Consider the following 24,962-nt stretch of genomic DNA (forward strand, 5'->3'; position numbering starts at 1 on the left):
CAGGTTCAAGTGATTCTCCTGCCTCAGCCTCCCTAGTAGCTGGGATTACAGGCATGCACCACCATATCGGGCTAATTTTTGTATTTTTAGTAGAGACAGCATTTCGCCCATTGGCCAGGCTGGTCTTGAACTCCTGACCTCAGGTGATCCACCTGCCTTGGGCTCCCAGAATGCTGGGATTACAAGCGTGAGCCCCCGTGCCCAGTCCTCTTTTATTTATATTTTAAAAAACCTTTTATGATAGAACATTTCAAAAATATAGAAAAGTAGAGAGAATAGTCATTGATCCTGTTGTAGCCATCTCTCAACTGACACAGTTACTAATACATGGCTGATTTTTATCTGTAGGAACAGGGTAGCCTCTTGCTATCCTAGAAGTCTCCTAGTAGCTATGGAAGCATTGTACTGGGAGGGCAGCCAGCAGAGACACACTTGAGAATCCTTCACTATCAGGGTAAGGGGTCTGAGAGCCTGGCAGCTAAGAGTGGCTGAGCCCCAAGCTCTCAGGGTCTACTGAGCTACTGCATTTCTCCTCTTTGGGATGGGGTGCTGTTTGTCTTTCAAGAACTTTCTCACTAAGAGGATTGATATGGGGTAGTCCTCTGTCCCCACCCAAATCTCATCTTGAATTGTAATCCTCATGTGTCGAGGGAGGGAGGTGGTTGGGTCATTGGGGTGGTTTCCCCCATGCTGTTGTCATGATAGTGAATGAGTTCTCATGAGATCTGATGGTTTCATAAGGCAGTTTTCTCTGCCTTTGCTCGGTTCTCTCTTCTACCACCTTGTGAAGAAGGTGCCGCCTTCCCCTTGCACCATGAGTGTAAGTTTCCTGAGGCCTCCCAAGCCATGCGGAACTGCGAGTCAATTAAACCTCCTTTGTTTATAAATTACCCAGAGTCGGGTATTTATTTATTTATAGCAGTGTGAAAATGGACTCATACAAGAATCAAAAGCTAAACGTTTCCAGGTGGACACTTGAAACCATCCACCACCTTTGCCTTCACAAAATTATTTCCTGCCTTCATTCTTTTTACTCTCTGCAAATATAAAAGCTCAAGTGGGGCCAGGCGCGGTGGCTCATGCCTGTAATCTCAGCACTTTGGGAGACCAAGGCGGGCAGATGACGAGATCAGGAGTTTGAGACCAGCCTGGCCAGCATGGTGAAATCCCGTCTCTACTAAAAATACAAAAATTAGCCAGGCATGGTGGTGAGCACCTGTAGTCCCAGTTACTAAGGAGGCTGAGGCAGGCGAACCACTTGAACCCAGGAGGTGGAGGTTGCAGTGAGCCGAGATTGCACCACTGCATTCCAGCCTGGGTGACAGAGCGAGACTCCATCTCAAAAATATAAAAAGCTTAAGTGTGCACCCTGGCCTTTCAAGCAAATATTTCTGAAGAGGCCAAACAGTGCAGTGGTCAAGAGGGGACCCTTAGAGTCAGACTGCCTGAGTCTAGGTCCCAGTTCCACCACTGACCAACTGAGGAAAAATGACATAACCCTTCTGTGCCTCCATTTTCTCATCTGGAAAATGGGGATGGTATAAATTCCTGCCTCAGGGATTTTTGACAGGATGAAATAAGTTAGATAATACATATGAGGCACCTAGAACAGGCACTGGCACAGATTCAGCACTCAATAACATTAAAACGAGAAAAAGAGCCTACCCATTGGCCACTCATGGTAAAAATGTTTACACCTAAATCTGGACTAACCACTGTCTGTAGAGAGTGGACTGCCGTAGGGACTAGATCTGACCCTTGACCACACTCTCAACCAGCTTCGTGACCACGGTTAGCCCCGATACCTTTCAGGGCGTCCCAGCTCCCATCGACAACAGGAGGTATTTGAACAACCTGTCCCTTTCACCCTTTTATATGACTTTAGTTGGAAACTTGGAATCTCTTTGCATCAAGGAGACGTTCCCACCCCACTGTGGGCCTCCTTAGGCCCTGGGGCTTATTTTTAATTAACCAACCACGACTTCAGGAATGCAAATGCTAACAGGTCAAGCACCGGCTCTCCCCTGGGCCCCTGGCCTGCTGCTCCTCCTCCAGGCGCAGATCTCCACTAACCAGACACAGGCCTTCTCCAGCTGGCTGACTCAAGGTGGCCGTCACTGCAGTTCAGCAGACTGCTGGCTGGACAGTTCCCAGGCTCTTACAGGGGGCCTGGAAAAGCCTCCAGCAGCTAAGAGGAGGGCGGGCACATCCTCCCCAAGACAGAGGCAGAGTAGAACATCCCCAATCCCAGGAGCCACCCCCTTCACCTGAGTTTCCTTCCTCCCCCCAGACATGAGATCCTAGAACCCCTCAGTCTAGAACCCAAGGCCCCTAGAACCTGAGGCCCCAGGGGGTCCAGAATCCTGAAGATAGTCTGCAGTCCCTGGTCCTAAATAAACAAAGGCCTCTGGGCCCTCCCCTGACTGAACTCCTCTGTCTTTGGGAGTACCTGAGCTCAGCTCTTAAGCCCATGGAATAAAACGATGGTGCTAGCCACAGGGCAGGTGCTTGGCTGAATACTTCCAAGAAGAAGGGGAATGATCAGATGCCAGGAATTATGAGAGCCATCACGGGCCAGGGGCATGAGCCAGGAGGCTAATGATCATGGGCTCCAGTTTCCTCCGGGGGACTACATCTGGAATATCTGCGCCAATTCTCCCAGGATGAGTCTGATCTGCAGAAGAACGAGGCACAGAGACCGGAGCTTCTAAATGCAGCCCGGTTTGGCTTCAAGTTGAACCCCGGCCTTCTCCTCGCCCACTCCTGCACCCTTCCCTTTCACATGCTCCTCCCCTGAATCCTGGCCTGACCACCCACCCATCCACCCAGCATGTTCCTGACATTGTCTCTGCCTCTTGTAGCTTTAATGCCTTACATCATGTGGTAGGAGGCAGTTAGGCAGAGTTCACTCCCGGGCTCTGTACGTGCTCATAGTTCTCCCAGAGTGACCAGGAAGCCTTTGAGGCCCATGGAACAGAGCTCTGTCTTTCACCCCAGGCTCTGGGGCTGAATGCGGGCAGGGCTCAGCCGTCCCTCAATGGCTACACAGGATGATGCTCGTCAGGTGGCCCTCGAGGGTGAGCCCGGATGAACTGGGAGGATCTCCCCTAATAAAAGTTCAAGACAGTCTTCATGTGCCTGGCTTGGGCACCCTTTAGAAACCATACATCCACCTAGAATCCCCCAAACTGGGCTCTCTCCATGCCCCCCACGTTTTTGAACAGGTCATCCCAGCTAGCAGTCATTGGCAGCAGCCCACTTAGCACTCGGCTGTTCACCTGTCTTTCCCAAGGTCCTTGCCATAAAACCGGCATAGTTCTCAGTTTCACCCCTTACCTACTTCATTTTCCAGCCAATCAGTATTAGCCCATCAAGCAAACAAACTACATTTGCATTGGGCAAATGAATTGCTACCCTAGCACAGGGGTCCACCCTTCCCCTCATTCTCTCTACCCCAAAGATGCAGTATCCAGTGTTTCTAAGAGCCACATGCACTTAGACTTGAATTCCGCTGCATGACCTTGGGCTAGCTACATAAATCTTTCTAAGACTCAGTTTCTTTATCTATAAAATGGGAATATTAATAGTAATAATTGTATAGGTTTATTATAACAGCCACAGGAGATAATGCATAAGATGCAATTTGCACAGTGCTTGGCTCAATGTATTTTATGTATTATTATTTGTATTCATTTGCTCCTTCTCTTATCCCCAACCAAGTAGTGAAGTAAATAGAATAGCTTAAATTATGCTTCTGGTAGCCTATATTTGTAGAATGATCTATTTCTTAAGTTACACATTAATTCAAGGTTTCATTAAGTAGCACAATGCCTTGGGCAACAGATTACTTATAAATAGCAGAATATTTAGTGGCTCCTTAGTTTTGCAGTCAGACATTATTAATGGTCCATGACTTAGAATCAGGAAGGAGTCTGAACACACATCCCCACACGCATACACACATATGCACACACTGAGTGAGGCAGAAAGGTGCTCCCAAAGCTGCAAGCAAATCTTACCATTATTTTTGGAAAAAGAAGGACCAAAAAGAAAGAGGGAGTAGACCAAAGTTTTCCTTCACCAAGGAATGTAGAAGGGCATAGTCTAAGTGTTGGTTAATAGATCCAGTTTCGCTTGTACCTAATTATGGCCAAAGCACCCTTTCAGTACACTGCTTTGCAAATGTTATGAGATATCATGGGTAATTTTCTCTGCCAATGTTTCACTTGTTAAAGAAAGTAATAAATTTCTCACAGTGAATTTAATCATTAGGTCATTAGGGTAGGAAGGAGATCACAGCAATGGAGTACATTCAACAGGGGTCATTCAGGCCATCACCGGTCTTGGTGCTGCTGGTGATTCATCATGGACAGACCTACTGGAAGACAGTATTGGTGGAAGAGTGTCACAAAGAGATTGTCACACAACCACATGGAAAATACCTGACACAGTGCAGCAGCTGAGCAGGGGCTTTGAAGATGGCCTAGGTGTTCAAACTGAACCTTGGCTAAAGCTCTTTACACTATACATGTTTTTTTGTTTGGTTGGTTTTTGGGTTTTTCTCACTAAAAATAGAGGACTACATCATGCAAAGTCTGGAAAGATTAGAGATGTGTTTATTCATGGACTTCAAGCCCCTGGAAACTCTCTGAGCCTGAAGACCTCACCCCCTCAGCCTGCATCCTCCAGCCCTGCCCGTTACACATGACCAGGGTGACTCAGGCTCCAGCCACCTGCCAGAGAACCAGCAACAGGACCTTGTAGGAGCCAGGTCCGCCCATAAACCATTCGCTTGCTTGCTTCCAAGTACAGATGCTATTTCCAGCTTCCAAGATAAGGTATATGGAAAAATCCCCAACCAGAAGGCCTTACTGCATGGCTTTTTGTAGAGCACACAGCTCAGGGTATCTTCCCAGGCTCTGGGGAAACCTGAGAATTTTGATCGCTGTTGCATTAGTTGCGCTCCTGGGTGATTCTTGGCTCACCTTCTTTCTATCTGCTTCTCAGTGATTCCCCAAGTCACAGAACTTTACAACTGGCAGAAACCTTAAAGACCATGTGGTCGAACCTCACAGAGCTGCAGAAAGAAAACAAAAGCTGCGGCTGTGGGCAGCATAGTGACCGGCAAGCAGGGCAGAGGCCATTTCCATCCTTCCTCATCCCAACCTTCTCCACCAGCTCCTGGAGTCAATTCCTTCTCCACCACACCCTGTGTCTACCTTTGTGTCTGTGACCAGAGTCAGTAAGAAAGTCTTGAGAGATGTGCTAACCCCTCTATTCCACCTCGTCAATGATACTGAACAAGTGCAGGAAAACCTGGATAAACCAAGTAAGCAGAGACTGTTGGTGCTACAGCTCCTCAGCATATCTCTCTGCTTTCTGGGAAGTGGTGACAAATGACAAATCCAAGCAGATGCTCCTGGCCTATAGCCCCACAATGCATCCAGCTGCACCTCGGCTGGAGTCCTCCCTACCCCGGGATGCCCAGAGAGCTCACCCCTCATGCACCAGCCGACCCTCCCGTCCAGCGTGTCCCAGAACGCAGAGTGACTGGCGTTAGCTCTCCCCAGCCCTCTGCACCGTAGGTGGGTTTCATACTGGGAAATATTCCCTTTTCATACTGGGAAATAAAACAATGGTAAACAACTTTGTTCAGAGATGATAATCACTGATTATTCCTCGGGGTTGACCAGGGTCTGGGAGTGAACATTTACAGGGGCCCAAGCCTGTGGCAGATGGGGTGAGGGCACAAAAGAAGGAAGAAGCCTGGGCTGGACATCTGTTAGAAAAACCGAGCTTCTCCTCAGTTTGCCCTGTGAATCTCCAGGCACAGCTTCTACAGGATCTCAGTCCCACAGACCCTCCACACTGCAATGCTGGTAGGGCCAGAGAAATGCCTACAAACCAGGTCCTGGTGTCCACGGGTGTCTCCGTGGGAGTCACCCCTATGGAAATAGGTGGTTGTGTGTGAGTTCCCTGGAGGCAGCGCCAACTTTACATCCCAAACACCGCCTATCACTGTCTGGGTACGCATGGCTGCTGCAGAGCACAGGTGAATGTACCTACTGGAGATCGGGTGGAGGGTGACAGCGCCTCATCCACAGATGTTGCCCTGCCCGCTGTGGCCCCAGCCCCCCACCCAGCTGCCACTATGACTCCCTCGGGACAGGGAGCCAGCGAGATGAAGCCCTGAGATGCACAGCTGGGGCTGGGGGCTTCATGTCCATTGCTCCTGGTGACTGTCCTGTGAGGTAGGTATCATTGCAACCTCTTACGGAGGAGGAAACAGGGGCTCAGGGGACAGCAAGAGCACTCTCTCAAGACTGCACATGTAGCAGGGCCAAGCTGAGAGACAGTGTGAGGGGGATTTGTATAAATTTAGAGCTAGAAAGAATCTCAGCCATGCCTCCATTTCAGGGAGGATTTGCTGCGTGTGAATTGGGGGCAGGTGGCTTAAGAGTGAGAGCAAGTGAGATTGGGATTGACAGAGATAGACAAAGAGAGAGAAAAGAGAGAGAGAGGGAAAGAGAGAGAAAAAGGAGAGCCCGGCGTTGTTGAAAAAGGAGGGCAGTGTGGTGTTGAGATAGCAGGATGATGCCAAGAGGGACAGAGGCAGGACAGGGTGACGGACATGCATGGGGAGTGGAAGGACGGGGCTTCAGAGCCGGACGGCCTGCACTTGACCCAGACTGTGGAAACTTGGACCATTAACTTAACCTCCCTGAGCTTCATTTACTCATCGACAAAACAGAGCTATGAATACCTCAGTCACAGGTTGGTCAGCAAGAGTAACTGATATAATATACAGGAAGGTGCTCAGCACACAGCCAACACTCCATAAACACTTGCTCTCTTCTGGCTGAGCAGAAGAGGCCTGGCTAGCCTCACTTCTCACGACAACTAGCAAGTGTTAGGACAGTGTCCCTGCCAAGGGCCCCCAGACCAAGCCTCCAGGGGCTTTTATGCCTCAGATGGCTCATTTGCATGCCCTGGTTGGAAACTGCTTAGCTGAAGAATGGAATGTTCTGGCCTCACTGATTTGATTTTCAAATCACTTCCCTCTGAGCAGTAGCCTCCCCCAAGAGCAGAGTCCCAATACTCGGTTACACCCACGGACTTGGCCTAGTGATTTTGGGACACTGAGATTGGAGGGAGGGAAGGGGCTCACCCCACCCTTTCCACACACTACTCCCAGTATGCGCATTTCTAGAAACTGGGTTAAGAAGCTGCAGATTTGGAGAGATGTCAGGGCAGGCTGCATGGGTGGCTGTAGGGAGACGGCAGGATTCCTGCTCTGGCAGAGAAGGATGTTGTGTGTAGTGGTGGAGTCTTGGTCCCTATTTCTTACCACAATTGGCTATCTCAGGCTTCTGTCCCAGGGGAAAAGGGCTGGCCATGTCAAGCCTCAGGAACTCTCCTTTGACCCTGAACTGCCAACCTGCCTTCTTCTTTCCTGATGATGCCAGCAGAAGGCATCAGGAGCCAGGCAGGAGCTGCGGGATGTCCTGGCCTCAGTGCCACAGGGATGCTGCCCTCAGCCAGCCTCACCTGCAGACGGAACAGGAGGCCGCCTGGCTGGAGCCATCCCTCAGAGAATGGTCTCTGCTACCTTGCACAAACCTTCCTCTGAGATCAGAAGCCCTTTCATGGAGGGCAGGTCTCAATTTCCAGTTCTTTTCGAGACAGGAAACAGAGGGACTTGTGTGCATTTATATAAAATTGCAACTGAGAAAGTGTAGGCTCGGAGAGTTTAAGTCACTCGCCTGACACCATCCAGCTGGTAGGTGACAGCACCAGAGTTTGCGCACTGATTGGCCTGACTTTAGAGGTGCAATGCTGTTCTATCAGATTATGAATGGTGCTTATTTGATGGCAGGCTCCCCGGAGAGGGTAGTAGCCCCTCTGAGAGAATGCAGTGGGGCCTGTCTGCCAGCCTATCCCCAGCCCCTCTCCCAGGCTCCGCCCACACCCTCCTCTCCAGAGGCCAAAGGGCTGAACCTCCCTGACCACACCATCCTGCTCCCAGCCCAGAAAGCCTCTTTGAACAGAATCACCTTCCTTTTCATTCAGAGGCTTCTTAGCTCTGGAACAAGGAAAAAATGTAAATGATTTCCAGAACATTGTGTGCATTGGAGGCACGAGGTCAATGTTGGAAACCATGGCTCCATGAAACCACGGTTTGATGCTGTGATCCACCGTTCCCTGAGAGCTAATGCTGAGCCACCAGGATGTGGGTGGCAGATGCGACAATCCTGCAGATGGGCTGCCACAGCAGGAAATCCAAGGGCAGCTCTGTCAATGTGCCCCTAGAGTGCCCCTGGGCAAGATTGGGGCCGAGGCTGTGTGCTGGGTCTGAGGTCTTAGGGAGCCCTGTCCTCCTTATGTCTCTCTGCAGGACACTTTGAGTCTCAGGTGGGTAAAAAATGAGTTGGAGGTGGAAGAAGTTCTCTGGGCAAACCACTTAATTCCCAGACGCAGGGTGTCACGTGGATGCAATGACCATCTCCATTTTACAGATGAGGAAGTGGAGGCTCAGAGAGGAGAAGGACTTGCTTGAAGTCACACAGGGAGAAGGGTGTGAGCTGGGGGGCCCGTGGCTTCTAAGCTGCTGCTATTGTTGCTGCCTCCCAGTGTTCACATACTCAGCAGGGACGATAACAAGAGCAACTTTTTCCAACCAAGTCACCATATGAGTTTCCAGTTGCCGATGTGACAAATCACCACCAACTCACTAGCTGTAAACAACACACATTTATTATCGTACAGTTCTTTGGGTCAGAAGTCTGAATGGGACGAAATCAAGGTGTTACTGGAAAAAGGGGTCTCCATCCAGACCCCAAGAGAGGGTTCCTGGATTGTGTGCAGGAAAGGAATTCAAGGTGAGTGGAAAAGTGTAGGGAAGAAGCAAGTTTATTAGACACTGCGGCGTTACAAAGTAGAATGCCCTCAGGAAGCAAGCAGAGGAACGCACCATCTTTGCTTTAAGTTTTTCTTATATAGGGATCTTCTTCTGTAAAGACTAAACCAAAACTGTGCCTTCCTGCCGGTGGGCTGACAGCATGACATTTATTACTCTACTGATGTAAAGACAGCTATCCTTGACATTTTCCTACGTCAGTACATCAGAGCATAACTATAATTCTTGTGAAAGCCTATACTGTTAAGGGTATCGGGACATCTGGACTTTCTGTTGTTGGTGGAGTGTGTCTTTGTAGGCATTACCAAGCTGCTTCCTTAGCTGTAAATATCTTAGGACCATGGGTTGTGGCTGGCAAGGGATGTGCCTTGCTAGTTTTAAGATGGAGTTGATTTTATTTATATTTATTTATTTTTGAGACAGGGTCTCACTCTGTTGCCCCAACTGGAGTGCAGTGGCACAATCTTGGCTCACTGCAATCTCCACCTCCCAGGCTCAAGGGATTTTCCCGCCTCAGCCTCCAGAGTAGCTGGGATTATAGGCACACACCACCACCACCCGACTAATTTTTGTATTTTTAGTAGAGAGGGAGTTTCACCATGTTGGCCAGGCTAGCCTTGACCTCCTGACCTCAAATGATCCACCCACCTCAGTCTCCCAAAGTGCTAGGATTGCAAGCATGAGCCACTGCATCCAGGCAAGATGGAGTTGATTTTAAAATGGTGTCACCCTGGTTCTCCTATGCTCCTGCGTCTCTAACAAACATGTTGGCAGCTCTGGTTCCTCCTGAAGGCTCTAGGGGATAATACATTTCCTTGGCTCTGGCTGTGCCAGCTTCTAGGGGCAAGAAAGGCCATATCCCTTGGTTCACAGCTCCTTCCTCCATCTTCAAAGCCAGCAGCGTGATGTCCTCAACTCCTTCTCTGACCCTCCTGACTCCCTCTTACAAGGACTCTTGTGATTAGATTGGGCCCAGCTGAACAATCCAGGACAACCCCCTATCCCCAGGTCCTTAATCTGATCACACCTGCAAAGTCCCTTCTGCCCTGCAAAGTAACATAAGCCAGGACCTGGGGATTCAGACAGGGATAGCTGTGGGGGCCATTATTCTTCCTACCACAATCACCCTGTGGGTTAGGAAAAGAGGCCTCAGGCAAGCTACCTGATCACAGGGGTCATCAGAGTCCTTGGCAAGCGTGGTCTCTCAGGTCATGGGAAGAGGCGGGAGAGAGCGTGCCAGGGCAGGCAGGGGCCGTGGGACTGAGACTGGCTCATTGTCCACCAAGATCTACCTCCTTCCTTCCTGGGCTGGCTCTGAGTCTCCATTGGCAGCCTCCGGTTAGGTTGTGTGGACATAAAGCCCCCAGGCTCCCTTTCTTCCTTCATCTTCTAGGTGGACATGGCCCCAAGCTGACCTAAGCATAAGAGTCACCTAGGGTGCTTGCCAGACACTGGTCCCAGCTCTCCCCTGGAACGAGAATGTGAATGTGAACAAGCACCCAGAGATCCTTGTGAGCTGAGAATTTGGGAGACACTGCAGCCCACCACAGTGTTGCTCGTCATTCCTTGCCGCAGGGTGGGCATGGGGAATCCAAAGGAAGGCAATGTGGGGGAGCAGGTCCCCCACCCCTTCGATGGAGTCAGAGGGTTCCATATGCAGTCCGTGGGCTTGGCCTCTGTGGGCTCCCCGCATTGATGGAGCCCCGTTCCTGCAGGAATGGAAAGTGTCTGCTTTCCTGTATCTGATGGAAGCATCTTCTTTGAGCAGCTCACTTTTCTCCCTTGCCCAAGAGGGTTACCTGGGCCAGGTGAAGGCAAAGGAAGGAGCATTGAGTCAGGGTGCTGCTGCGTGTTTCAATACAGAGCCAGGCTACCCATTGCCCTGCAGCACCCTGGAAGCATTAACAAGCCGCCCAAATGGGAAGGGATGGGAGGACTTCTAATAGGATGGGAGGACTCTGGAATGGGACGCATGCAACCTTGTCCCTCTGAACTTTGAACTCACCTCTACAGAGCTACGGCGGCAAGGGATCAGTCCCCCGGGAGTGCTCACAGCCATTCCACAGGTCTGAGAAGCAAGGCGTAGAGAGTGAAGGGCTCTGTCACCCAGCCTCAGACTGGTTCCCCAGGCTGAGCTGGACCCATGCCACCTCTCCACTCAATGAACATGCCACTGTGCTCAGACAGAGTTCAGGGGCTACACCTGCACTCCAGCGTCTCCGACATGTGAAACTGTCCACCCCCTGCAGCGCCCTCTACCCTCCAGCCCCCGCAACAATAGAGACTAAGCATCGACTTCATAGGGGGCAGCCCCAGGAGGGTTAGGGACACTTCTACCGCAGACGTCTCATTTCATCCTCAAATGTCCCCTCACCCCCAGTCAGGCAGGACAAACCTTGAATGTGCCCCATCTTCCAGGCGGCCCTCCCAGTCCAGCTGCCTGGCTTCTGGGGCCACCACCAGGGTTGGACTTACAGAGGCTTGGGAAATGCATCCCACATCCCGCTGTCCCTGGTGTCTGCAGCCCGCCTCTCCAAACTGAGCACTCAGGCTACCAGAAAAAGTAGTCATGTGAACTCCAGGAGCTCCTGGGAAATCCAGCAGAGATGCGCATTTTCATCCGTGCACTGCCGCCTGCTGGCCAGCAGGTGTTGAATTGCAGAGAGGCTGGAGGAAGGAGGGATGGTGGAGGCTGTGGAAGGTTCACTTTCCAGCTCTGCCTCTCCTGCGCTCAGGACTAGGGCCCAGTCCCTGGGGTGTGACTGACCCACCACATTTCCCCTCTGCTCCACCTGTCAAATCCATCTCGCATGTTGTGGCCTTGTTGAAAAGACTGTTAAAATAACTCACATGGAGGTGTTGTGACTGATGATGACTTTAGCTTTATCCTTTACTCAGCACCTCCAAGAAAAAAAAAAAGTGGAGATCATTGGGACGATGTACCTCCCAGATAAATGGCTTTCCTCTCTAATTGTAGGTTTCAGGCTGTGCACTGAACTGTGACACAGACAGGCAGGGCTCTTCCTAAGCATCCCTGGATCTCTGACTCGCCCTGGGTATAGAGGTGAGTCAGTAGGGCACATATTGTACCTGTCACCTCAGGATGTCATAATGGAATAGAATATTAGAGTTGGCAGTGACCTTAGAGACCCAGCTATTGCACGGGCAGACCAGAGAAGGATTTTGCCCCAGGGGCTCAAAAATGAAGCAAGAATCTCTCAACTTCCCAAAGGCTTAGGTTGAGGAAAATTCTAGCTGACAGACATTCTGAGAATTTGGGGCTGAGGTCTGCAGCTCTGTCGCCAGGCTGCAGGTGCAGTGGCGGATCTCCAGCTCACTCTGACTCCGCCTCCCGGGTTCCGCCATTCCTCCTGCCTCAGCCTCGAGTAGCTGGGGTTACAGGCACCACGCCACCTCGCCCGGCTAATTTTTTTTGTATTTTTAGTAGAGACGGGGTTTCACCGTGTTAGCCAGGATGGTCTCGATCTCCTGACCTCGTGATCCGCCCGTCTCGGCTTCCCAAAGTGCTGGGATTACAGGCTTGAGCCACCACACCCTGCCGAATTTTTTTTAGGCCAGGGCTTGCTCTGTCACCCAGGCTGGAGTGCAGTGGCACGATCTCGGCTTTCTGCAACCTCTACCTCCCAGGTTCAAGCAATTCTCCCATCTCAGCCTCCTGAGTAGCTGGGACTACAGGCAAGTGCCACCACGCCCGGCTAATTTTTGTATTTTTAGTAGAGACGGGGTTTCACCATGTTGCTCAGGCTTGTCTCAAACTCCTGCCCACCTTGGCCTCTGAAAGTGCTGAGATGACAGGTGTGAGCCACTGTGTCTGGCCCATTCTGAGACTTTTAAGGGGAAGTGTGATACTGAAATCCCAGAGAACAGCCTTGCGCCCCCCCCCACCCCAACCCCATTATCCCCTATTCCCTCTCAAGGATGATGCCAGGGCTGGACAGAGGGAAGCATCATTTGGGCAGAGGGAGTACCCCTGCTGCCTCCAGCTCAGTGTCTGTTCTTCCGTCCACATCTGCCTGCGGGACATGATCCAGCTCATGGCTCTTCTCCAGAAGGGCTGGAGAGGAATTTTGACTCATTTTCCAACTCTTTATCTCTCTGAGCTACATTTATGGATTCCTTCAACTTTTTTTTTTTTCAATTTATGAATTCCTTTGCAAATGTGCCTAATCTGATGTTTACACCATTTTTATTTTAAAAAATGTAATAATTATATATTTCATTTTGTTATGTATTTGGTGTCAAATCTGTTTGGTCATCTTGGATATTTTTACGTTCCCTGCATGTGTGTTTAATTTCCCCTTTTATTTCCGTAAACATTGAAAACACAACTTTGAATCCTGTTCCTGATAATCCCATAATGTGACATCTTTGGTGGTCTAATTCTGACATCTGCTGCTCCTGCTGACACTTGCTCATGATGGATTGTTTCTCTTGTGCAGGCTCAATTTTTATGGTGAGCTCATGTTTTGCAGATCTCAGTCTGTGGGAATCCTGAGAGGCCTGGGCTGAGGGTTAGTCCTCTGGAGAGATCTGTCAGGGGCCCTGGAGTGCTTGTTTCCATCTTGGAAACACACTAAAATATTTCTCAGCTTGGATATTCTTCAGGGAGTGTAAATCCAGACCCGAAATCCATGTGAGGACAGCCTTTACATTTTAAGGGGAGGGAAGAGTGAAATATCTGTCTTCATTTTTCTCTTCCTTCTCTTCCCCCTTCTCCTCCTCCTCCTCCTCCTTCTCTCTTTCTCTTTTTTTAACCCAAAGCTGAGGCCAGGATAGACACATTTTCTTGTTAGTTTCTTTTCCTATGCCACCTTTTTACCAAGAGTTAGCTCTTCAAGGATTCTAGCTTTTCCAATAGTCTCTGTCCTGACACCCCATCTTGCCTGCATGGGCCCAGGGCCCTGCCTTCTCTTTTTTGCATGGCTGTTAAAATCAGTGACTGTAGGTTTCAGATATTTCCAGGTGCTTCTAGGGCAGCCCACAGCATCAGGGGTCATTTACCATTCTGATTTCAGCGTCTTCTTTGGTTTTGGTCTTTGTGAGTTTCCTTACTTTTTTACACATTCAGGTAGTCATTTAAAAGATGTTTGTTTCAATCAACATGTCTAGGTATTTGTAGTGGAGTTTATTTTTCCCCCAGAACATCTAGCCTAGAAGTGGAAGTCCTAATTTTATATTTAAATGTTCAAATGTTTGCCACATGTGAAGTTTAACCAACTGTGAAGTTGGAGGGAACACAGCCCACACAGAAGACCATGCTCACTTCCAACACCAATTTCAAGTTTAGGGGTTCCCAAGACCTCCTCTTCTGATCACTGCTTCCCCAAACCACTCTCAGTCTTGATAACTTGCTAGAAAGACTCACAGAGCTAACTGGAAGCTGTTAGACTCATCTTTTCATTATTTATTTTATTTTATTTTATTTTTTGAGATGGATTCTTGTTTTGTCACCCAGGCTAGAGTGCAGTGATGTGATCTTGGCTCACTGCAACCTCTGCCTCCTGGGTTCAAGTGATTCTTCTACCTCAGCCTCCCTAGTAGCTAGGACTACAGATGCATGCCACCACACCCAGCTAATTTTTGTATTTTTAGTAGACACAGGGTTTCACCATATTGGCCAGGCTGGTCTTGAACTCCTGATCTCATGATCCACCCACCTTGGCCTCCCAAAGTGCTGGGATTACAGGTGTGAGCCACCACACCCAGCAAGACTCATCTTATACTTCTGGGTGCAGATGACCATCAGCCAAGGGAGGATGCCCACTGGGTGTGTCTGGGGACTACCCCATGCACAGCTGCTGTGGTCTTCCCTGTTGGGTCAGCCTCTTGTTCCCAGCATCCATGTGTAGCAGAACATAGGAGTGCTGGCAACCAGGGAGGCTCACATGAGCCTCAGTGTCCACAGTTTTTCTTGGGCCTCATCACATAAGCATGACAGATGGTTCACATGCTGGTCTCCATCTCTAGCCTGCAGCCCCTCTGGGTGCGACTCAAAGCCATCACCTTACATTGTTGGACTTTCCAGTTTGACCAGTCCCTACCTGAAATCACATTGTTAGCTATTCAGTGTGACCCACAGAAAACAAAGACACTCCTATCAGGCCTGATAGTCTTAGAGCTTAGGAATTCCCTCCCATAAGCTGAAAGCAAAAACCAGACCTCTTTTTGGACAAGGTTAAATTATTTACTATGGATCACAGAGTTTTTTTGCTCTTTTTATTTGGTTGGCTTTTGTTTTGTTTTTAGACAGAGTCTTTGCTACCAGGCTGGACTGCAGTGGCTCACTACAGCCTTGACCTCCCTGGGCTTAATGGATCCTCCCACCTCAGCCTCCCTAGCAGCTGGGACTACAGGTGCACCACCATGCCCGGCTGATTTTTGCAGTTTTGGTAGAGATGTGGTTTCGCTATGTTGCCCAGGCTGGTCTCAAACTCCTAGGATCAAGTGATCTGCCTGTGTCAACCTCCCAAAGTGCTGGGATTACAGGTGTGAGCCACCACCAGACTACAGTATTTTGTCAAGCTTCTCTATTCTAGAGTTCTTCATTTTGATTCACTTCTTTGGTTAAATTAACAACAACAAAAAAAAAAAAATAGAGAAAGGGTATCACTCTACCCCAGGCTGGAATGCAGTGACATATCATAGCTCACTGCAGCCTTGAGTTCTCAGGCTCAAGCCATCCTCCCACCTCAGCCTCTCGAGTAGCTGCCACCACAGGTGTGCACCCTGTGATCAGCACTTTTCTTTTTTAAGAGACAGGGTCTATGTTGTCCAGGCTGGTTTTCAACTCCTGGTTTCAAGCAGTCCTCCTGCCTCTGCCTCCCAAGTGCTGGGATTGCAGGCATGAGCCATTCCCCGGACCCTCTCTTCTTTTCCTTTCCTGAGCTCTTCTCGTTCACCCTTGCCCTCTTTGGGATGTAATCTTATATCTCTGCCCCAGTCTCTTTCATATCTACTTTAAGCCTCCTCCCCTAAGGAGCCATATTATCGTTCCTGGTTTTGAACATGAACAACTACGTATCTGATTTCTCCTTTACTCTGTTTCCCAGGGGTCACTGGGAGGTTCCTCTTCTGATGTGGTGTTTTTTTTTTTTTTTTTGTTTGTTTTTTGTTTTTGCTTTTGTTTTTGTTTTTGAGACGGAGTCTCGCTCTGTCGCCCAGGCTGGAGTGCAGTGGCCGGGTCTCAGCTCACTGCAAACTCCGCCTCCGGGTTCACGCCATTCTCCCTGCCTCAGCCTCTGAGTAGCTGGGACTGAAGCCAGCCACCTACGCCCGGCCTAGTTTTTTGTATTTCTTAAACAGAGAGCCAGGGGGTTTCACTGTGTGTTAGCCAAGGATGGTCTGCCAGATCTCCTGACCTCGTGATCCCACCCATCTCGGCCTCCCAAAGTGTGGGATTACAGGCTTGAGCCACCTTGGCTGATCGCGGTGTTTACTTGTCTTTTGCTCATCCTCCATCCTCTAGCTATGCGCTTAGCTTTTTGTTTTTTTGTTTTTTTTTTTTTGAGGGGCCGGGTCACCATCTGCCCGCCCAGGCTGGAGTGCAGTGGCCGGATCTCAGCTCACTGCAAGCTCCGCCTCCTGGGTTCACGCCATTCTCCTGCCTCCAGCCTCCCGAGTAGTTGGGACTGGGCATCCCGCCACCGTGCCCGGCTAGTTTTGATATTTTTTTTTAGTAGAGGGGGTTTCACCGTGTTAGCCAGGATGGTCTCGATCTCTGACCTCGTGATCCATATCTCGGCCTCTCAAAGTGCTGGGATTACAAGCTTGAGCCACAGCGCCGGCCTTTTTGTTTTGTTTTGAGACAGGGTCTGACTCTGTCACCCATGCTGGAGTACAGTGGCACACTTGCTGCTCACTGCAACCTCGACCTCCCAGGCTCAAGCGATCCTCCCACCTCAGCCTCCCGGGACTATAATTTTATATGTGTGTGTGTGTGTTTGTTTTGGTTTTTTTTTGTAGAGACAGGGTCTTGTCATGTTGCCCAGGCTGGTCTTGTCATGTTGCCTAGGCTGGTCTTGAACTCCTGGGCTAGAGTGATCCACCTGCCTCAGCTTCCCAAAGTACTGAGATTCCAGGTGTGAGCCACTGTGCCTGGCCTGGTGTAGCATTTTTGAATGGAAAGCTCTCTGGCCTCTCTTCACCCTTGAGAACTCTGTAGACCCTATGCCATTGTTAGTGAGATTCCTCCACCTGGACTTGCCTCCCCTGACTTTGAGTCTGGTCACACAGGATTAACGGGGACACCAGTGCACTTGCAGACACTGCAGTTGGCCCTGTTGGTCTCTTGGCAGCACTGCTCAGGTGTGGCCACTGCACTCTCCTGGTCCTTCCCCCTTCTCTCCGCCTTTTCTCCTTTGGCTCCTTCCTTCTCTTTGTCTCTTTCCCGGTAAGGCTCGTGGACAGCATCGATTCAGAGTGAGGAGCAGAGGCAATGCAGACAGTGGTTAAGGACCGGTGTGCAAACAAACAGCCTGGGATTATCCTGGCCCTGCCGCCCACCAAGAAGGGCTGGTTATTAGGTGTGTTATGAGCCTCTCCATTCAGCTTCCTCCTCAGAGGGCTACAATCAGGATGAAATGAGGGCAAACGCGCGGCGTGCGCGATGCACTGCTGTTACAGGCAGTTAAGACAGGCATGAGCCGGGCAGGAGAGGGCTCTCCCCACCCACCAGGAATGTGGGGTGATGGTTCCACGATGATCACATTGCCTCTCTAAAACTGATAAATTGGCAGCCAGTGCCAGGGAGAGGCCATTTCCTTATGGTCCACACCTGTTGCACTGAAGCATTAATTAAACGCAGAAGCCAGAGAGAAGCAACTTCCCAGGCATGCGCATTAAGATACAAAATGGCAGAGTGTGAGCTTCCGGGGGCACACCACCGGAAGAGGGAAGAAAGCCTCAGATGGACATGCGTACAACTTTCAAAACACGCTGCGTATGCTCACCTCCCAAGGGAAACGAGGGCACTGTGCATGCAGGCAGCCCGCCCTAAGGGAAGAATCATGGGAAAGGGGCCAGTCTATAGTAAAGTCCTAGGGTCAAGGTTAAAAGTCACACTTGACCTCAGTGCCTGCTCGGATCTCTTCCAAGCGCACTTTCTTTTCTCTCCTGTTCTAAAGCCTTTTTTTTTTTTTTTTTTTTTTGAGACGGAGTCTCTCTCTTGTTGCCCAGGCTGGAGTGTAATGGTGCAATCTCGGCTCTTTGCAACTCCAGCTCCCAGGTGCAAACGATTCTCCTGCCTCAGCTTCCCGATTAACTGGGATTACAGGCACTCGCCACCACACCTGGCTAGTTTTTGCATTTTTTTTAGTAGAGACGGGGTTTCACCATGTTGGCCAGGCTGGTCTCACACTCCTGACCTTAGGCGATCCACTCTCCTCAGCCTCCCAAAGTGCTGGGATTACAGGCGTGAGCCACTGCGCCTGGCCTCTAAAGCCTTTTAAAGTAAACTTCCACTCCTGCTTTGCAACTTGCCTTGGTCTCTTTTTCTGCCTTGTGCCCCTCAGTCAACTTCTTTCTTCTGAGGAGGCAAGAATTGAGGTTGCGGCAGACCTGTACGGATTCGCTGCAGGGAACTTGGATATCTTCTGTTTGTCACACTGCCTGGCACATGGCGCATGATGAAGATGAAGCAGTGATTCTTTATACTGTCAGTTCACTGGCTGTCTGGACCCTCTATTTGATCTCTGATTTCTAACCAACTGATTCGTTCTGCCCTCTACTTTTTCCTGCATGTAAACGTCTTATGAGCAATGACCCTGCCGTATGCACCCCGGGGCCCATCTCCATGCCTGCTGCAGAGGCCTCCCTGGGTATTGCCAAGTGGGCTGACTCAGAGGCAGTTCTGGGGCAGGGGAGTTGCCCACTGTGTCCCCACTCTGGGCCAGAGCCTGCACCTGCAGGGACGTGCTCCAGTGGCTTCCTGAAGGTGCCTCACTCAGGCCTCACTGCAGCATCTGGCAGGACCCCCAACACCTCCTTCCCAAGTCTCTGCCCTACCTGCCTTCTCAGCAGGGCTGTCTGCATGGCTTTGCCCAGGCTTTAGGCTCCAGGCTTCTGTCAAGGGGGTGGAGGACCCCTGACTGCAGGATAGACATAGGCAGGTATGTGCAGCTCACTGGCGTTAGGTCAGTGGTTCCCTGAGCCTGGGCCTCTGAAGGCAGCCCTCAAGCCCTCCCCTCCCCTCAGTCTCCCACAGTAGCCTGCCCCAGGGCCTCTGGCCTGGACAGCTCTGAGCCTGCATCATGGAGTGGCATGATGAATGAAGCTACAGCCGGCTGAAATCTGGCTAAGAGTTGGGCTGACTCCAAGGAGCCCCCTGGAAGTTCCTGGGGGGTGGCCAAAAGTTGCAAACAGCTGCCCAGACATCTGTGGGGGGGCACAGGTAGGCTCAGGGAGGCAGGAGGAGGGAGCCTGACGGGCCGTGGTGTGTGCCGTTCTCCCTGCCAGGAGCTCACCTGCCTCACCCAAGCTTGCCTCGTTGTGCCGGGAAAGGATGTTCTCGGCTCCGACCTCTTTCCTCCTCTCCTGGGGACAGAACGTGGATCTTGGAAGGCATCGAGCCCGCTGTGCTCAGCCCCTGCCCATGCCTTCCACCACTTCTCTGTCCCATAGGCATACTGAAGCGGCTTTCACAAAATTGAGTCTCCAAGAGGTAAGTGATGTGTCCACCCCGCACAGCTGGTGGGAGGTGCCGCGGGGCTGCCACCCAGCCTGGTGCCAGGGCCCCGACCGCGCTCATCACTCCTGCCTCTGTTCCTGTCCTTCACAACGTGAGGCCTGGCCAGCTGGGCACGTAGGCTTAGGACTATGACCCCTCTCGGGGCCCCGAAAGTGTTTTGTTTATTTATTTATTTCCCCTAGATGGAGTCTCACTCTGTCACCCAGGCTGGAGTGCAGTGGCATGATCTTGGCTCACTGCAAACTCCACTTCCCAGGTTCAAGCAATTATCCTGCCTCAGCCTCCCAGTAGCTCTACAGGCCTTCTCCACCATGCCTGGCTAATTTTTGTAGTTTTAGTAGAGGCCAGGTTTCATCATGTTGGCCGGGCTGGTCTCAAACTCCTGACCTCGTGCTCCGCCTGCCTCGGCCTCCCAAAGTGCTGGGATTATGGGTGTGAGCCACCGCGCCGGGCCTAAGTGTTTTAATTTTAATATCTTTTAAAATCAAAGGAAAAAAGAATATGGTAATGAATATACGCAACTGAACCCAGCCTAATTATATTTGTATTTACACCAATACAGTCATCAAATGTGATATTTGCTACTTAAAGTGCGATAATGGAACCCTGGTCCCTGTGCCCAAGCCTCACTGAGCCCTTCTCTACTGCCACGACTCCTCTAACCCACCCTCCCTCAGCCTCAGAATAGGGCGTGTTAGACTTTGGGGTAGCCTGGGCTGCGGGTGCAGCCCCTGGGGCAGCTCACACCTGAGCAGGAAGCAGGTTGGGTTTTGTGATGGCGTCAGCCCTGCCGGGAGCAGCTAGGATAAGTGGAGAGAGATTTGTGGCAGGAGTCCCAGCTTCGGCTTCTTCTGTATCCCTCCTCCTTGGGTTTGGGGATGTTCTGGGGTGTTTAAAGTATGAATGGGTTGTCCCTACCAAGAATCAACTTGCATAAAGGATGGAGGACTCTTCTGGGAAATAACTGACCTTAAGGAGAGAGAGAGCGCCCTGCCCTTGCTTGGCTGGAGAAAAACAAGCTGGGCAGATTGGAGAGGAGAGTGGGAGACCCCACTTGTGACCCTCCTGTGTGCACTCACCTGAGAAAGTGGTCACTGGCGGCCAATCCTTCCAAGCACCCATGGTGGCCGTGGTACCTCACCCACGCGCGCCCACGCGCTGGAGTGTGGCCTCCCACGTGGCTTCAGCAGCTGGCATCCCATCGAGTTGCCGTGTGATGTGGGCCCGGTGTTGGAAGATGTGGTGCCTTTTTCAGGGGCAGCCCCAGCTCTGGCCAGAAGAACAGCCCACAGAGGTGACCCCTGGGGGGTGGAGGCCAGGACAGACCGATGGACAGATGAACAAGAGGAGAAGGCCCAGATCTGCTGTGTCAAGGAGCCTCCTGGGGAGTGTGGCACCAGGCCCGCTCCAGATCACTGAGCAGAGCCTCAGTGAAGGGCCAGGTGCCCCCCTAAGTGTGGGAAACACTGCTTTGTGCCACCTTACCCATCTTCCCTCTACATCCCTGACCCTGTGGGGAGGGCCCCTGTTCCTCCCATGACTCTGATACCAAAACTGCAGCTCAGGGAAATGAAATGCTGGGTCTAGAGGCCACAATTGGCAAAAGACAAAATGAGGATGTGACCAGGTCTAGCCAACTCCCAAGTCCATGTACTTCAGGGCACTGGCCGTGCCCAGGCTGGGAGAGGGGCATGTGAGCCGCGCTTTGTTGGTGACTGTGGAGTCGGGCCATTGTGGAGGCTGCCTCATGCAGGAACCCGGGGGGTGCACTCAGGCCACGGGGGACGGGGAGCTACAGCACGCATATGAACCCTGCTTTGGTGTCGTCAGCCCGCTATGTGACCCTGAGCAGGTAATAACCCTTCCTGAGTCTCGGCCCTCCATCTGTAAAATGGGGACAATACATCACACGGTTTTGGGGAGAGGAGATCAAGCTCAGAGCCCAGCTCACTGCCAGCCAACAGAGGGTCGGCAAGCAGTAGCTGATCTGCTGGGGAGCGGGACGCTTTCTTCTTCAGGGCACTCCTTCTCCACTCCGGCATCTCTTCCTTGCCTTTTATTCATTTCCTTTCCTGGAATCCCTAGTCCTTCTAACCTCATCCAAATCCAAGATGCCTGGAGTGGGGAATGGGGTGGAGGGGGAGCTGAACGTCTACCCCGACTCTGCCAGCTCCCCCTTCCTTCTGCCCCTCACCTCGCGGCACCAGGTGGGTCAGACCCAGCTGGAGGGGCAAGGCTGTTTTTAATAGAAACAGGGACCCCTTGAAGAATTCTGAGAAGAAGCCTTAAAGGGGAATTCCCTCGCTCTGATGTCATTTCAGTATTTCCTGGGGGAGCTGCACCCGTTCTTTTTCTGACACCTTCTATAAGAGGCTCAGCCTTCACCCTTGATGAGAGGAAAGGCAAAGCAAGGGTGACTGCCATATGTAGTGCACAGTGCAGTCTAAAATCCTTGTGCCCAAAGCCAGTGGCACTTTGGCAGAGTTCCAGCGGGCTTGCTGGGCAAGAAAAGCCCTGGAACTGCATTTGCTTCCCTTGGTAGCAAATGAGAGCAGCAGCCCACAGGGTGCATGTTTCTGTGGTTTTCCTCTGTCCTCGGGGATCTGCTGCTTCTACCAAACTGGGCCCTGGAGTCAGGGGCCCTGGGGTCAGATCTCGGCTTTGACTTTGACCCTGAAGGCAGAATGCCCTGGTAATGAAGAGCTTCAGGGTCAGAGTCTGATAGACCTGGGTTCAAACCCCAGCTCTGTCAGTCACTAGCTGCGTGACCTTGGGCAAACCCCTGAACTACTCTGAGCCTCCAAATACCTTCCTCATGGGCTTATAAGGATGCTGAAATGAGATTTTAAAGCTTCTGGTGCCTAGATGAAGTAAAGCTGGTATCCAAGATGCTTTAACCACCTCCCTCCCTTCAAAGATCGCCCAATACCCTGCCACCCCCACTAAGGACCAAAGGGCGAGACATGAGGATTATTTATCCTGGCTGATGCCACCCTCTCGTGGCAGGGCACAGCAACACACACCATCACCGCAAACAGGAGCATTTCACCTCCTCCTGGAAGTGTCTCAACAGTGGTTTGTGGTCCAAAAAAACCAGGATTTGTCACTGGAGTTAGGAATAGTGTATGCAATACTCCATGAAGGAAATAATGTGCTTTCCTTTGAAGGTCCATTTTTAAAACATTTCCAGTGCATTCACATTGACTAGTTCTTTTTTTGGTTTTTTTTATTTGTTCGTTTGTTGTTCTTGAGACAAGGTCTCTCTTTGTTGCCCAGACTGGAGTGCAGTGGCATGATCACAGCTCACTGCAGCCTCAAAATCCCGGACTCTAGCGATTCTCTGCCTCCCTCCCAAGTATCTAGGGCTACAAACATGCATACCACGCCCAGCTTACTGTTACAACTTTTTTTTTTTTTTTTTTTTTAGAGATGGGAGTCTTGCTTTGTTGCGCAGGCTGGTCTCAAATTCCTGGCCTCAAGCGACCCTTCCACCTCGACCTCCCAAAGCAAAGGGATTACAGGTGTGAGCCACTGCACCTGGCTAACAAGTTCTTAATATTGATATTTTTCTCTCCAAATATTTCCATGTGAGATTGGCTTGCTGTTACACCTCGAATTTCTTACATACTGGAAAACCCAGCAGCTTCCTCTCCATCCACCGTTTAGAGCCAACGTGGCTAAGTCACTTCATTTCGCTGAGGGCTGATGACAGTCGCAAGAAGGGTGGGGAGGACAGGGGTCAGCTCATCCACCATGTGCGGCCGTTTTGAAAAGTCTGTTTTGGGCCGTGACCAAATGCTGAGGCAGCAGCAGCGTGCCCCTTGGCGGTGCCACCGCCCTCATAGCTCACACTCCCCCTTTTCCTCCCGAGGATTTAGAGCTCCCACTCATCATTTGGCTGAAGTGTCAAGGATTTCCTTTCCTGGAGGAAATTAACTTGCACTTTACACTTCACACCTATAGAAATTTAATCACCCACCAATTGTTGGCATGACAGAGAGATGGCTGCCTGCCCCACTCCCTTCTATAAAATATGGCTTTCCCTGTAAATCTAGGGGGCTGGAAGAGGGGGGCTTTGATCTCAGTAGAGGGCGGGACCTTCTTCTTTTTCTTTTTCTTTTTTTTTTGAGGTAGAGTCTCACTCTGTCGCCCAGGCTGGAGTGCAGTGGTGCAATCTCGGCTCACTGCAACCTCCGCCTCCCGGGTTCAAGTGATTCTCCTGCCTCATCTTCCCGAGTAGCTGGGATTACAGGTGTGCACCGTCATGCCTGGCTAATTTTTTGTATTTTTAGTAGAGACAGGGTATCACCATGCTGGCCAGGCTGCTCTCAAACTCCTGACCTCATGATCTGCCCGCCTCGGCCTCCCAAAGTGCTGGGATTACAGGTGGGAGCCACCATGCCTGGCCAGCATTTCTATTAATGTGATTTCTTCTTCATCATCAGGCCTTTATAATCTGTCTCCAGGTAAGTGCTGCCACCTCCCTGCTGGCCCCTGCCTCCCTCTTGTCCATTTTGCACCCAGCAACCACAGGACGCTTTCCAAAGGAACTCTCTGAGAGGCAAACCTGACCCTGCCCTACCCTAGGCCTCCAGATAGCCATCCCCCTAGCCCTAGCCTGGCCCCTGCCTCTCCCTGTCTCTCCATCCCTCCCCAAGCTTCCTGTAGGTCCCAGCTCACCCCTTCCCACCCTGGACATCTGGCAAGCTTCTCTCTGAACTTCGCATTCTCACTTCGATGTTGCACTTCTGCAGGGAACATTTCCCTGGATCCCCTCTCTTCCAATGGACCTGTGCTATGGTTTGAAAGTTTGTGTCTCCTGGAAATTCATATGTTGAGACCTAACCCCCGCAAGGCAATGGCGTGAGGAGGTGGGGCCCTGGGAAGGTGATGAGGTCATAAGGGATCCACCCTTCTGAGCGGGATTTGTGTCATTATAATAGAGGCCCCAGAGGCCGCCTTGTCCTTTCCACCTCATGGGACACAGCAAGAAGGAGCCGTCTGTGAACCAGGGAGCAGGTCCTCACCAAACCAGCTGCCATCTGGATTTTGGACTTCCACTTTCCAGAGCTGTCATAAAGAAAGAAACTTCTGTTGTTTATAAGACACCCAGTCTATGGCGTTTTGTTCTAGCAGCTGAACAGACTAAGACAAACTGTGTGCCTTAAGTGTGATTGTGTTACAGCCCCGGTCACGCGGAGTGTGGGGACAGTCGTGAGTGAAGGTTCTGTCTCCTCTACTGGCAGGTGAGCTCCCCGGAGACAGGACCAAGGTCTGCCTTCATCCTGGGGTTTGCAGGGCAGCGGCCCTGATCCCACAAAGGTGATGAGCTCAGGAAGC

At 51.0% G+C, this 24,962-nt stretch overlaps 1 long non-coding RNA gene across 2 annotated transcripts; it reads right to left on the reverse strand.

Moving 5' to 3' along the window:
* Positions 1-9,565: 9,565 nt before the first annotated feature.
* Positions 9,566-11,841, reverse strand: LOC103877307. Of its 2 annotated transcripts, none has more exons than XR_636949.4 (4): positions 11,768-11,841; positions 11,393-11,584; positions 10,923-10,985; positions 9,566-10,716 (listed from the first exon to the last, which is right to left on the reverse strand). It is a non-coding gene; the product is annotated as an uncharacterized LOC103877307 (long non-coding RNA). The 2 variants fall into 2 exon arrangements; XR_636948.4 differs by having other exon boundaries at positions 11,313-11,584.
* Between the last annotated feature and the right edge of the window lie 13,121 nt (positions 11,842-24,962).

Source organism: Papio anubis, chromosome 10, assembly GCF_008728515.1.
Source record: "Papio anubis isolate 15944 chromosome 10, Panubis1.0, whole genome shotgun sequence".
NCBI classification, from domain to species: Eukaryota; Metazoa; Chordata; class Mammalia; order Primates; family Cercopithecidae; genus Papio; species Papio anubis.